The 14,701-nt window shown below is 46.2% G+C and overlaps 1 pseudogene; it reads right to left on the reverse strand.

The window, feature by feature from the left end:
• Nucleotides 1-4,462: 4,462 nt before the first annotated feature.
• Nucleotides 4,463-10,408, reverse strand: LOC120871973 (annotated as a pseudogene).
• Between the last annotated feature and the right edge of the window lie 4,293 nt (nucleotides 10,409-14,701).

Here is a 14,701-nt window from a genome sequence, read left to right on the forward strand (position 1 = left end):
TTCTGTCTCTGTGAATCTGACTACACCAGGCACTTCATTCCGTGGAGTCATACAGTATTTGTCCTTTCCTGTTAGGCTCATTTCACTTAGAAGAACGTCCACGGTTCCCTTCCTCTCTAATGCTGAATGAATAGTACACACCGTATTCCTTGTACACACTGCGTTAGCCATTCCTTGGGTTGCTTTCGTGTTCTAGTTATTGTGAATAACGCTGCTGTGAGCATGAATGTACACACGTCTCTTCCCGAGTGTGGTTTCAATTCTTCCGGGTACATCCTCAGAGGTGGAATTGCTGGGTCATATGGTTTTAAGATTTTTATCTGCTTGTGATGGAGAAGATGTTCACACGTTGAGGTATGGGGAAGTCATTTGGGCTCATCCATGGTTCAGCCTGAACTCTGTGTGAATTAAAACAGCCTGTCAGACCCTCACAGAGCATCTGCTTTAACCACTGAGGTAACGAACGTGTGTTTTGAAGATAAATATGAGTAACTCCCTTCTCACAGCGTCCGTGTTAACACTCCCTGGAAGATAAGGTTCCCTCCCCAGACACCAGGAAGCTTCGGTCTCGCTATGAACTAGGTCTGTCTCTTTTGAAATCTTGACAGAATGCACCCTGTCCTGTGGATGTATGTCCTTTGCTTGGATGAGGTAGAAGACTGTGCTGGACCCCAAGCTTCAGCAGAGCAGTTCCTCAGAGCTTTAGGGACACTGTCTCCCTTGAGGGCCACAGTTTGCCTCAAAGAAAACTCTTTCCTATTTCAGTTATGTACTTTTCATTGATCATTTCTGTGGACACTTGAACTCATTTGATCAAGGATCGTGAGAAATACGAGCTGTAAGACTTGAGATCCCACTCAACCCTGCTCCCTCCCAGTCCTCTTACATGACTCGACCCCCCACAGTCTGCACCGACCTGAGACACCCCAGTGTGGGGACCTTCAAGCTCAGCGGTGCCTCAATCAGGAGAAGGCAGCTTAACATCTCTAATGTGAATTCAAACAACGCAAGCCTGGAACAAGCACAGTGCCTGCATCCAGGCTTGCACAAAGGGATGGAAGAGGATGTGACTTGGTCCACTTCTTCAAGGAGCTATTTTCTGGGACAGCTGAGTATACACACACACACACACACACACACACACAGGTGGTGCTAGCGGTGAAGAACCTGCCTGCCAATCTACCAGGGCAGGAGATGTAAGAGACAGGGTTCTATCCTTGGATAAGGAAGATCCCCTGGAGAAGGGGATAGCAACCCACTCCAGTATTCTTGCCTGGAGAATCCCATGGACAGAAGAAGCTGGCTGGTTATAGTCCATGGGGCACACAGAGCTGGACACAACTGAAGTGACTTAGGGCACACACACACACGCACACGTGTGTACATAGCTGTTGCTGGCCAAAATCTTGGCTTTCTCCGCCCACTGAAGCTGAAAAAAAATATGTGGAGACAGACTTTGGAGGTAATAGAAAGGTGGCTTTAATTCTCAATTGGCAGAGAAGGAAATAAAGTAGGTTCATGCCTCAAGAACTGTGCCTCCCCTCCTAACCCCTAGAAGTCTAGGGGTTTTTATAAGATGAAGGCTCGCAGTCAGGAGTCAGTGAAGAGGAACCAAGATGGTAGGATCTTGTCTTCTTCCTCTTGCATCCTTTCAAACACCATCACAGGCTGGCGTCAGTAACCCAGTAATTGAGTCTGGCAGTTCAGTGGGTCTACGGCCTTCTTTCTGAAACGTAACAAGGTGAAAGGAGTGTCATAAGGGTAAGCAAAGGGTAATAGGTGTGAAGTGCAGAATCAGGGGCCAGAAAAGCAAAGCCAGTTACAGACATGCAGAGTTAGGAGCAGTTAAAGTTAAAAAAAAAAAAAAAAAAAGGCAATGTTTAGGCCTGCTCACTGTTTTCTTTTTTCTTCCTTTTCTCAGGAAAGGGAAAGAGAAAAACTCACTCCGCTTTTCCTTTTCACTGCCACATAACCAGCAATGGACTTGCTACATCATATCGTGGTTCTATTTTTAGTTTTAAGAGACACCACCATATAGTTTTTTTCTACAGTGGCTGCATCAATTTACACCCCTGCCAACAGTGTACATGGGTCCCATTTTGTCCAAATCCTAGCCAACGTTTGTCATTTCTGTCCTTTCTGATGACAGCCGTTCTGACAGGTGCAAGGTGGCGTCTCTCGCGGTTTTGATTTGCATTTCCTTGATGATTAGCGCTGTTGAGCATCTTGTCGTGTGTCTGTTGGCCACAGCATTTCCTCTTTGAAAAATATCTATTCAGTGCTGCTCATGTTTTAGTTGAGTTGTTTGTTTGTTTCTTTGATGTTGAGTTGTATGAGCTGTTTATATATGTTGAATATTAATGTATCATTTGCATATTTATCTTCTCCCATTCAGCAGAAGAACTGACTCACTGAAAAAGACCCTGATGCTGGGAAAGATTGAAGGTGGGAAGAGAAGGGGACGACAGAGGATGAGCTGGTTGGATGGCATCAGCGACTCGATGGACAAGTCTGAACAAGTTCCGGGAGTTGGTGATGGACTGGGAGGGCTGGCGTGCTGCAGTCCATGGGGTCACAGAGTTGGACATGACTGAGCGACTGGACTGAACTGAAGTGTTAATTGCTCTGAGTCATGTCCGATTCTGCAATCCCATGGACAGTAGCCCACCAGGCTCGTCTATGCATGGAATTCTCCAGGCAAGAATACTGAAGTGGGTTGCCATGTCTTCCTCCAGGGGATCTTCCTGACGCAGGGATCAAACCCAGATCTCCCACATTGCAGGCGGATTATGGTTTCAACCAAATAAGAGGCCAGTAGTGCATGTAAGTGCTTCCCAGGTGGCACTAGTGGTAAAGAGCATGCCTGCCAGTGCAGGAGACACAGAGCTGTGGGCTCCATCCCTGAGTCGGGAAGATCCCCTGGAGGAAGACAGGGAACCCACCTCAGCATTCTTGCCTGGAGAAGCCCATGGACACAGTCCATGGGGTCACAAAGAGTCGGAGACTACAGAACGGCTAACACTTGCACTTTCTTTCTGGGGAACAAAGATAGCAGATGCCATGGAGCAACCGGATGGGAGAGTCACAAGTACTGAGTCCACGTGCCACAGCCTCACTGCATGCACTGAAAGGAGAGATCCCACATGCGCTGCAGCTAGGACCCAAAGCAGCCAAATAAAAAACTGAAAAGAAAGAAAGAAAGAAAAAAAACACAATAGCACAGCCCTGTGGTGTGGTAGGGCCAGGATTCTGCCCTGCCCATTTGAGATATATACAATGATACTTTTGAGCTGTGTTGCAGATATCGAGCCCCCCACCCAGGTGAAAAAAGTTAACTGTACACTCCCCATGAACACAAAGACCCCAGACCAGGTGGAATCAGAAAGCTGATGACGCTCATTCCCGGTGACCTCACACCAACCCATCGGAAGAATGTCTATTAGCTCATCATGTTCTCCTCTTTGAACAATTATTATAAACCTCCTCCGACCCCTTCCGTGTCAGGACACATGGTTTTGAGGGCATTAGCCTGCTTTTGCCCCCTTGGCTCTATCTCCACTATTCAGTTTGGTACTTGGTTACAAAGGCTGGATTTAGGCTACCCTATCACACTGTATAGCTACCCAGGGCAACCTAATAACTTGTACTGTTTCTTGACCTCCTTCACTCTACTTCCGTTGTTCCAACAAACAATCCTATACTTCATCATTACCAACTTTTAGAATGTCCATACTCTAAATTTCAACATTCTCTTCTGCAGCAACAACTTTTTATCTTGTCTTTTTACTTTCACTTCCTATCTTAGAGTTTCACTCAACTATAACCATTTATCAACCACCCGTTACCTAAACCCCTTCCCCCACTTCTAGCAATGCAGTTTCATTTTTCAATTGAGAAGTTTTCTTTACCAACTCTACTGTGTGACTCTGAGTTTACAATAGAAAAGTAAAGAAAAACAATCATTTACACAATGTTACACTATGTCTCAATGAAGTGGGGGAAGAGATTTTTTTTTAATGATCATTTTATTGATATGAACGATCTACTTTATCTGTCATTAATCTCTTTTTTAAGAGTCTACATTGTCTGATAGTAATATAACTACCCTAGGTTTCTTCTGTTACTGTTTACAGTGTGTCTGTTCCCTTCCTTTTCCTTCCAATCTGTTTGTCCTAATATTGCAAGTGTAACTCTTGACACATTATATAGTACCTGAGTTTCCTTCCCATAAGGCAGTCTCTGGTGTTTTTCCTGCAAAGAGCCACAAGCAGGATCTTCTCACCTGCAGGTTAATATTGTGTTTCTTCCTCTGGATGTTGATTATATCATGGTACTTTCTTTATGAAAGTTCATCTTGCTACACATTTGTGAAGACTGAACTTTTCATTATGCATATTATGCTATTAAAAGTTTATTTTAAAAATATACATAGACAACACCAATGTGATTTTGTTCACTGCCAGTAAATATAGAGCTTTAAATGCATACACCATCACAGTCTGTCAGGGAACGTTTAATTTTAAGGAATCTTATATGTTGTTTTCTGTTTCTCAAGGGCCTTCTGTTCCTTATCAGTTCCTGGAAAACAGGAACGAGCAGAGCTGCACCCAGTTCTCAGGACTGAGGTCATGAGGCAGAACACATACATGGATTCCTTTCAGTAACCTTTTTACTTTTCTGTAAAACTACTTAGTCACCTTCGTATTTCCGATACATGGATTGTCTTCTGGCCCTGTGATGATTGCTATTCCCCTAGTTACTGTTGTTATGGACCTATGACTATTGTTATTCCCGTAGTTACTGGTGTTAAGTGTCTGGTTTCGGTGTTTTTCACTCAACTTTATTTTTCTGCCTAAAGCTTCCTTGTATAACAATATATAAGCACACGCTGTCATGAAGAAAGTACCCTTGTTCCACTAGAGACTTGGGTCCCCCACGTCCTTCTTTTCTTCGCCTTCTTTTTGTTGACTCCTGTCCCCAGGTTCCGGTCTGTCAAGAAGACCATAACAACCGTCCACAGACTCAAAGTGTCCCTTGAACCAGAAGATAACTCCAGTGCCTGGAGGGATTCCACACAGCATCGATGTCCTGTGGTTACAGGATGTTTTTGTAAAACACCAGGGATGTTTTTGTCAAGTCTGAGAATTGGAGGCTGGTGACTGTGGCTCGTCATTCCCCGCCAGGTTGTGTCAGATCCCCTATCCAAAGTATATGACAAATCCTGGTAGGGAAATGAGACGGTGAGAAGGGAAAGTAGGAGCTCTCATCACTTACAAATACCTAACAGACCTCCTAGTACGGTGTCTGACAAACTTTTGGAGACAAGATAGTAGGAAGAGTATTGGGTTCAGTCACACCTCTTTATCCCGGAAAGTCACTTACCAATTTCATTCCAGATGCCAAATTGGACCCATGCCCAAGAGGTGACCTGGGCATGGTGATCAGAGCATGTTCACAAAGATGCTGACCAGTGGGAGGACAGGCAGAGCAGGGACCTGTGGGCAGAGTCAGGTCATCCCTGGACACAGCCCAGATGTCTGAAAGGGAGACCCTACCCGATGTGGGTGAGAAGACTCGAGTCCTTTTCAGGCTGTGTGTTCAGTGCCTCCTGAGATTGTGTATGTAAAGCACTCTGTGTGGAACTGGGAAAGGTCCATTAGTTTCAGCAACTTCTCTTCTTCTCTGGACCAGGAGAGGGTGTTTAGACCTCAAAGCACATGACTTTATTCACTGAAGGTGGACAATTTGGACACATAAGGTCATCTACCTTGAAATAAAGAGCAATGGGGTCCTGGGGCTGCCTCCAGATGATGACTGTGACCCCAGTGATGAGCAGCAGCAGCAGCACAGCCACTGTTGTGAGCACGGGGTCTCCAGAGAACACACGTCTGGGCCACTGGGCCAGGGCCAGGCTCAGGATGCTCAGCAGGAGAACTGCAAGAATCAAGGAGGAGGAGAACAGGCTGGACCCAGAAGCCAAAGATGTCAGGACCTCGGGTCACACCCCTCCCCAGGCTGCCCACCTCAGGAAGGGCCATCATATCTCCAAGACCCCTTCTCAACTGCCAAAGGCACAGAATCCCAACCTATCTTGTTAATTTCAGAATATGACCGAAGGGAAATCCCACTGCTCACCAAGCAGAGAGGCACATTCATAGACAATCTGGCCAGATTTCCAGGTGGGGATGGTGCTGGCAGGGAACCACAGACTCTTTAGAAAGTTTGACATTCCTACTTCAGGTATAGATCCTGAAGGACTTTCTTCAATTACAGGCCCAATCTCAGTTTCTTCCTCTGTTTTCTTATTCTTGCTGAAATTCTGATCTTCCTGATAACTGAATTAGAGGTATTAAAGCAATATTAAGAGTAGCCCCTACTGATCCACGGAGAAGGCAATGGCAACCCACTCCAGTACTCTTGCCTGGAAAATCCCATGGACAGATGAGCCTGGTAGGCTGTAGTCCATGGGGTCACGAAGAGTCGGACACGACTGAGTGACTTCCCTTTCACTTTTCACTTTCATGCATTGGAGAAGGAAATGGCAACCCACTCCAGTGTTCTTGCCTGGAGAATCCCAGGGACGGGGGAGCCTTGGGGGCTGCCGTCTATGGGGTCGCAGAGCCGGACACGACTGAAGCGACAGCAGCAGTAGCAGTAGCTACTGATCCAACATCACACAATCCATTCCCCATCTGTGCTGCCTTAAGCAGAGCAGGATTTTAGAAGGCAGCATATGAGCCGAAGATGACTACCTCCCTATCAATTCCCACAAGTCCAAGACCCGCAATCAAAGTGCAGTGGAGTCTGGACAAGCACAGAAAGAGCCACAAGGGTGTAAGCAAGCATGATCCCAATTAACATGAATTCCATAATATCACGGAGCTCGAAGGGTAATGCCATGATTGCTAGAATGAGGGTGGGAGAAGGGAATGAGAAACCACTAGAAAAGTCCAGGTGAGGGGAACTGATTGGGGAAGGAGTGGGTTTTGCTTATTCACCTGCAAGAGTTCCAGAAGCCAGGATGGCCATGATGGGGCTGTGGGTACCGGCATGGATCCAGCCAAGTCCCCGGAAAAGGAGCCTGTCATCTGCCATTGCACAGATCAACCGAGACAAGACAAACATGGCTCCAAGGAGGCTGGATAAGAAAATGGGAACATGGGGAGAAGCAGGACAGACCGGCCATCTGCTCCCGAGTCCATGGGAGGTGTCCTTCCCTCTTGTCTCTCAACCCCAAGGAACAGGATTCCTGAGCGTCTGACAGTAGATGGGGAGGAACCCATGACACTAACCTGTATAAAAGGGTACATAGGAAGACAACAGCCATGGCAGATCCGGCAGGGGCCCACCCGACATGGAAAAAGCCTGTGGCCAAGGACTGTAGTGATGAATCTGGTAGTAGGGCACCATGAGGGTGAGTGCCACCGAGACACCCGAGTACGCCAAAACGCAGATGAAGATGGAGATCACCCTGCTCAAGGGGACGGAACGCTGAGGATTTCGAGCTTCTCTCCCTGCAGGACGGGTGGAAGTACTGCGTCAGGAAACACACCGGAGTGAAAGCGCAAAACCCCCTCCCTCACGCACCTCCACAAGCAGGCTCACCTTCTACCTGGCCCTAAGCCCAAGGGGAGCCCAAACCATGTCCAAACCCCTGACGGGACATACAATGACCTTGTTACCTTTAGCGGCAATGACATCAAAGCCAAAATATGATCTGAAACATACAGCTGCTCCGTGGAGAATCCCTTCAAAGCCCAAAGGCACAAACCCTCCAGAACCCAGAGGGCCCGAGCTATGGTGAGAGAAGGAACGAGGACGAACATGGGGGAGGTGAGTTCAGCCTTCTCTACTGGACTTCTCTGTTAACACCACAAGTCCTAGGCTCCAGACCCGCCATCACCTGGATCCATCAGCCCAGGTCTCTCAAGTCCCCAGCATGTTGTCAGCCTGGCACACCCTCACCCCTCACACGTGTTACTAAGGTCAAGGATACCCTCCAGCCCTATAGATGTCACTGGATCCAGATGTGTTTCTGTAGTCTTGTGCTGTGAGCTGCCAGTTGTGTCGGTCTCCCTTAATGAAGCCAGAGAAGATCATGAAGATTGGAATCAAAATATTCAAGCTTGTGAACACTTTGATAATCCAGGCTGACACAGGAACTCCAAGAACCAGTGCTCCTTGGATAAGATGGAATAGGAAGCATCCAAAATAAATAAATATATGAAGATAGAAAGCAGACTAGTGGTCACCAGGGTCTGGGGGTTTTTGGACCAGAGTCGAGGTGGCAGATGGACAGTGATTGCTCAATGGGTACCGGGTTTCCTTTTCAGGTGATGAAAATCTCTGGAACTAGGTGGAGGTGATGGTTGTACAACACTGTGAATTTACTAGATGTCACTGAGTGCGCCCTTTATGATGGTTAATTTCTTACTGTGGCAATCATCTCACAACAGGGGGGCTCTAAAAAAGTCATGACATTGTGTACCTTGAATTTAGACAATTGTTTATGTCAAGTATATCTCAATAAAGGTGGGAAAGTATTAAAATTGTTAATTTTACACCATGAGAATTTCATCTCCATTGAAAAAACATCTTTGGTCTCAATAGAGAGGAAGGAACATTTTTGGTCTAAGGAAATGATTCTGAGCAGGCATAATTTTGCCTTCCAAGAGACATTTGACATTGTCTGAGGACATTCTCAATATCTCAGTTTGGGGGAATGGCCATCAGGGGTATCTAATGGGTAAAGGCCAGGGATGTTGCTCAAAACTCTATAATGACTTGAAAAAAAAAAAAAAAAAACAACCCACCTTACAATGCACAGGACAACCCCACACCAAAGAATGATCCAGCCCAGAATCTCTACTGCCAAGGGCAGAAAACGACCAGCTATGTCCTCCCTTTCTGTCTCTCGTATCCCACACCTTTCTTCCCGTTCTAAGCACCCCCACCATTCCACCACTCCAAGCCTTCCACCCTACTTCCCCCTCCACACCTCACTCTTCTATCACTGACCCCTTCTCACCAGTAATCAGCAGCAGTGGGCCCAGTGCGACAAAGTCGGGGAATGGGGCGAGGGCAGAGGGCATATACGGAGAGAAGGCTCCTTCTAATGCCTGAGAGATGTGGTTCCCAGAGAGGCTGTTGAAGGCGATGCTCCAGGCCTTGGCCACACAGGCAGTGCCTGCAGTGGTAAGAGGAATATTCAGTAACACATACAAACACACATCCTCTGCTATGTGCCTTGGGATGTATTATAAAAAAAACTAAGCAAAAACCCTAACGTCAAAGTTTCTCTTCAGGGGAGTGGGGAGAGAGAGAGAGGGGAAAGCAGACCCAAAGGATTCACAAAATACATCAACTGGTTAAGACGCTGAAGCGAAGCGAAGCAAAGTTGCTCAGTTGTGCCCAACTCTTTGCAATCCCATGGACAGTAGCCTGCACCAAGCTCCTCCGTCCATGGGATTTTCTAGGCAAGAGTACTGGAGTGGGTTGCCATTTCCTTCTCCAGGGACTCTTCCCGACCCAGGGATCGAACCCAGGTCTCCCACATTGTAGACAGACGCTTTACCGTCTGAGCCACCAGGAAATCCCTAATATACCGAGAGGAGATCAATGTTATATAAGAAAAGAACACGGGGAAGTGGGACCAGGAGGGCAGGGAGATGAGGGTGAAATGTAAAATCTAGAGATAATGGAAAATCCCACAAAGACAACAGCTGAGCAGACTTCAATACGATGAGGAGGTGAGCCTGTGGACCATGTCTCCTTCTCATCTACCCTCTACAGTTCCCTTTCCTCTGAGTTCTTGGTCCATCATTTATGCAAAACAGGACAGAGCTGAGTAGAAAGAAGTTGAAAAGGGTTTAGCCACTATTACCAGCTTCCCGCTGCAATAGCAAGGGGTTTATGAGCGAGTAAGACCCCAGTATCACCTCCCTGTTTCTGGATCTCCAGCCCACATCTTCCCCCTACCCATCATCTCACCATCAAATAAGGACAAAATGAGGTTCCAGCCAATGACAAAGGCACACAGTTGTCCCACGATGACCTAGCTATGGAGATACACAGAATCAAAGCGTGGTATCCGGGCCCCCAGCTCAGCATAGCAGAGCCCGAACAACACAGAAGACAGGGAGTCCACCAAGAAGCAGATGACAACTGACGGTCCAGCTATGAGCTTGGCAATGAAGCCAATCAAGACGTACACGCCGGCTCCCACGCTTCTGCCCACACCCAAGACAACCAGACCTAGGATGTTCAGATGAGCCGTAGGACTCTCAGATTCTTCTATGGGCTCCAGCGGCCGCCTGCAGACCAGCTTCTGACCAAACTGGCGAACATACTGACACAGCATCCTAGACATAGTTGAGGAGACCACGATCTGCTGAGAAAACAAGACACAGAGCCATCAAGAATGTCCATCCTAAACAAGGTCCTGCTGTGTAACCCAGGAAACTGTATTCAATATCCTGGGATAAACCATAATGGAAAAGAGTATCAAAAAGCACCAAAATACATATGTATAACTGAATCCCTTTGCTGTACAGCCAAAGTTAATACATTATAAATCAACTTTATTTCAATAAAATAAATTTTAGAAGAAAGAATGTCCATCTGCCCTTGGCCCTGGGAGTCCAATTCCAGAAAGCAATGGAGTGATGGGGAAGTGAGTGAATAGTGAGTCACTCAGTCATGTCTAACTCTTTGTGACCCCATGGGCTGTAGCCCACTAGGGCCAGGCTCCTCTGTCCATGGGATTCTCCAGGCAAGAATACTGGAGTGAGTTGCCATTTCCTTCTCCAGGGGATCTTCCTGACCCAGGGATTGAACCCAGGTCTCTTATGTCTCCTGAATTGCAGGCAGATTCTTTACCATCTGAACCACCAGGAGAGTGACAGGGAACAGGTGGTAAAAGGACACATTGGGCAAGTTCTCCATCTCTGAGCTTTGGTTCCTTAAGCATAAATACATCTTTTAATATGTTTCAAAGTTACTGGAAGGCTGGCTGAAGGTTTATGCCTCAGAATTTTTATGGGCCCACCATATGAAGCAATTTGAATGTGTTAACCCTGATGCTAGGAAAGATGGAGGGCAGGAAGAGAAGGGGGTGACAGAGGATGAGATGGTTGGATGGCATTGTCGACTCAATGGACATGAATTTGAGCAAACTCCAGGATATAGGGCAGCACAGGGAAGCCTGGCAGGCTACAGTCCATGGGGTCTCAAAGAGTCAGACACAGCTTAGTGGCTGAACAACAACACTTAAAATGGCTAAGATGGTAAATTTCATGTAACTTGTATTATGCCACCATTGTTTAAATTTGCTACCAATGGTAAATAATAGAACTGGCTTCACGGAGTTGCTGGGTGTGTGTGTGTTAGTCATTCAGTCTCGTCCGACTCTTTGTGACCCCACGGACTATAGCCTGCCAGGCCCCTCTGTCCATGGGATTCTCCAGGCAAGAATACTGGAGCGGGTTGCCATTTCTGTCTCTAGGGAATCTTTGAGACTCAGGGATCAAAACCAGGTCTCCCGCATTGCAAGCAGATTCTTTACCATCTGAGCCACCAGGGCTGGGTGTAGCAAACCCAAAAGTAATTTAATATAAATCATCAAACTGTCACCCCTCACGAATACCCAAATCCATGATGCCCAAGTTCCTTGCAGTCACTCCCGTATCTTCAGATGAGGAACCCACAGACGCGGAGGCAGAGAATATAGTGAAGACGGAAATCAGTGGTCCACATGTCACATTCACTGTATAAGGGTAATTATTGCTATTATGTGAATCAAAAATATTCACATATTTCCAGGACACTGGTCCAATCACCCCCCTCCTCCCACACAGCTTTTTTTCACACACATTTCCAGCTCCTGCTTTCATGTAGAAAATGGGTCTCTCCACCCTCATGCTGGAGCCGGGCTGACCCCCCAGCACTCTGGGGTTGCAGAGGTCTCTTTGGGAGGATGTGAACTCAGTGCCCAGTCTCCCACAGGAGAGGGTGACCCCAGACTTACTGGATCCTTGGAGCAGAGCCTGGAGCACTGGGTCAGGCAGGGAGGCTGAGGGTAAGCCGTGCAGGGCTGGAGCTGAAACATCTCCAAGAACCGAAGCGGGGAGTCCTGAGCACAGAAGACAGTCCTCACCCCTGGGTTGTTGGGGTGGGGCTGGGGCTGGGTGGGCGGGGACCATCTGCCGTGTTACTATCAGCCCTGACTCTTCTGTGGTTACCCTCGGGGAATAGTTCCAAGATGATTTTTGTTGCAGTATAATATTCATAAAATAAAATTGACCATTTTAACCATCTTTAAGTGTCCAGTTCAATCACATTAAGTACATTCACATTTTGTCCAACTAAACTCCAGGACTTTTTTTCATCTGGCAAAACTTAACCTCTGCACCCCATTCATCAACAATTCCCCCTTTCTCCTTCACAGTTCCGGGCAATCACCCTTTTGCTCTCTGTCTCTGTGAAACTGACCACTCCATGTCCTTTACTTAAGTGGAATCATAGAATATTAGTCATTTCCTGTCAGGATGATATCACTTAGTGAAATATCCACAAGATTCCTCTATGTTGTAACATGTGTTGGAATTCCCTTCCCTTTTTAACATTAAAGAATATTCTAGCACTACACACTTGGCTTACCCTTTCTTGGTCAATGGCATTTGGCTTGCTGTCGTACTTTAGTTACTGTGAATAATGCTGCAGTGAACAGGCGTTTACAACTATCTCTTCCAGAGTGTGCTTTTAATTCTTTTGGATATATTCTCAGAAGTAGAATTGCTGGGTCATACGGTTCTAAGATCTTTATATCCTGTGATGGAGAAAATGTTCACATATTGAGGAACGTGGAAGTCATTTTGGCTCATCCATGGTTCAGCCTGAACTCTGTGTGAGCTAAGACAGCCTGTCCAACCCTCGCAGCTCATCTGCTTTAACCACTGAGGTAAAGAGCGTCTGTTTTGAAGATAAGGATGAATAACTCCCTTCTCATGGCCTCCATGTTAACACTCCCTGAAAGATAAGGCTCCCTTCCCAGACACCAGGGAGCTGTTGCCTCACTGTCTCTGCACTAAGTCTGTCTCTTTTGAAACCCTGAAGGAATGCACCCTGTCGTGTTGATGTGTGAGTGTTTGGATAAGGTGTAAGACTGTGCTGGAATCCGTGCTTCAATGGAGCAGTTTCCCAGAGCTACAGGGACACTGTCTCCCTTGCTATAGTCCTCAGTTTGGCTCAGATGAAACTCTTTTCTATTCCTATTACAGATAGTTTATTTCTGTGGACACTTGAATTCATTTGATCATCAAGGACCCTGAGAAGTGTGGGCTGTGAGACTCAGGACCCCACTTAACCCTGCTCCCTCCCAGTCCTCTTCTGCGACTCTCCCCACAGTCTGCACGTGACCTGACACACTCCAGTGTGGGGGACCCCAAGCCTAGCTGTGCCTGAATCAAGAGAAGGGGAGTTTAAAATCTCTGATGTTAATTCTAGCAATGAAAGCATTTATTAATAACAAGCATTGCATGTGTGTCCAGCCTTGCCCAAAGGGATGGAAGAGGATAAAGAAGTGGAATGTGACTTAGTCCTCTTTTTCAAGCAGCTCTGTTTGCTGGGAGAAATGAGTAGAAAGGCAGAAGAAAAACAGGAGGTAAGGGTTACGTAAGGATGACTACTTCACTACACTAGGCACAATTATATCCCCCATAAATTTATCCTAAATTATGTGACACATCTATATTTAATAAACAAATAAAGCTTCTTAATTGTCTACTGGAAACCCACATTTACCTTGCTCCCTGCATTTTGTCTGGCTACCCTACACTGATTGCCAAAGAAGTTCAATGATAAGGAGAGCAAAAATTTGCTTTGGCTTGGGATTTCACTGGTGGTCCAGTGGTTAAAACTACATGCTTCCACTGCAGGGGCACAAGTTCCATCCCTGGTCAGATATTAAGATCCCACTTATCCCAAGGCCAAAAAGAAAAATCTTTTACTTTGGCTATATACAGACTTCCTAAATCAATCAGATGCGCTTTTATTTTATTGATTTATTTTTTAATGACAGAACCTTTTTCTTTAGAAATGCTGTTTTTTTGTTTCTTTATTTTTGGGTGCACTTGGTCTTTGCTGCAGTGCACGGGCTTCTCACTGTGGTGGCTTCTCTTGTTGTGGAGCAAGGACTCTAGGGCACTCGAGCTTCAGTAGCTGAAACTCTAGAGGACAGGCTCAACAGCTATGGTCCAAGGGCTTAGCTACTCCATGCCATGTGGGATCTTCCCAGACCGGGCACTGAACTCCTGTCTCCTGCATTGGCAGGTGGACTGAGTCATCAGAGAAGCCTCTCCTCCATCTACTTTTAAATTCATCTAATAACTTGCACTCAGTTTCTTGACCTCCATCCCTCCTTCACTCTACTTCAGTTGTTCGACAGTCCTATGTTTCATTTTACCAATGTCTTGAATGTCCATAAATCTCAGTTTAAAGCATCCTGTTCTGCAGCAACAGTTTTTATTTTGTTTTTCTAGTTTCACTTTCTTTTTGTTTTACCCAATTATGATCATTTATCAATCAATCATTACCTATGACCCCTTTTCCCCACCTCTAGCAATGCAGGAATTTTGTTAGTGCTTTCTTATTTTTCAATTAAGAACTCTTCTTCATCAAATCTATTGCATGACTCTAAGAGTCT

This window comes from Oryx dammah, unplaced genomic scaffold, assembly GCF_014754425.2.
Source record: "Oryx dammah isolate SB20612 unplaced genomic scaffold, SCBI_Odam_1.1 HiC_scaffold_13, whole genome shotgun sequence".
Lineage (NCBI taxonomy): Eukaryota > Metazoa > Chordata > Mammalia > Artiodactyla > Bovidae > Oryx > Oryx dammah.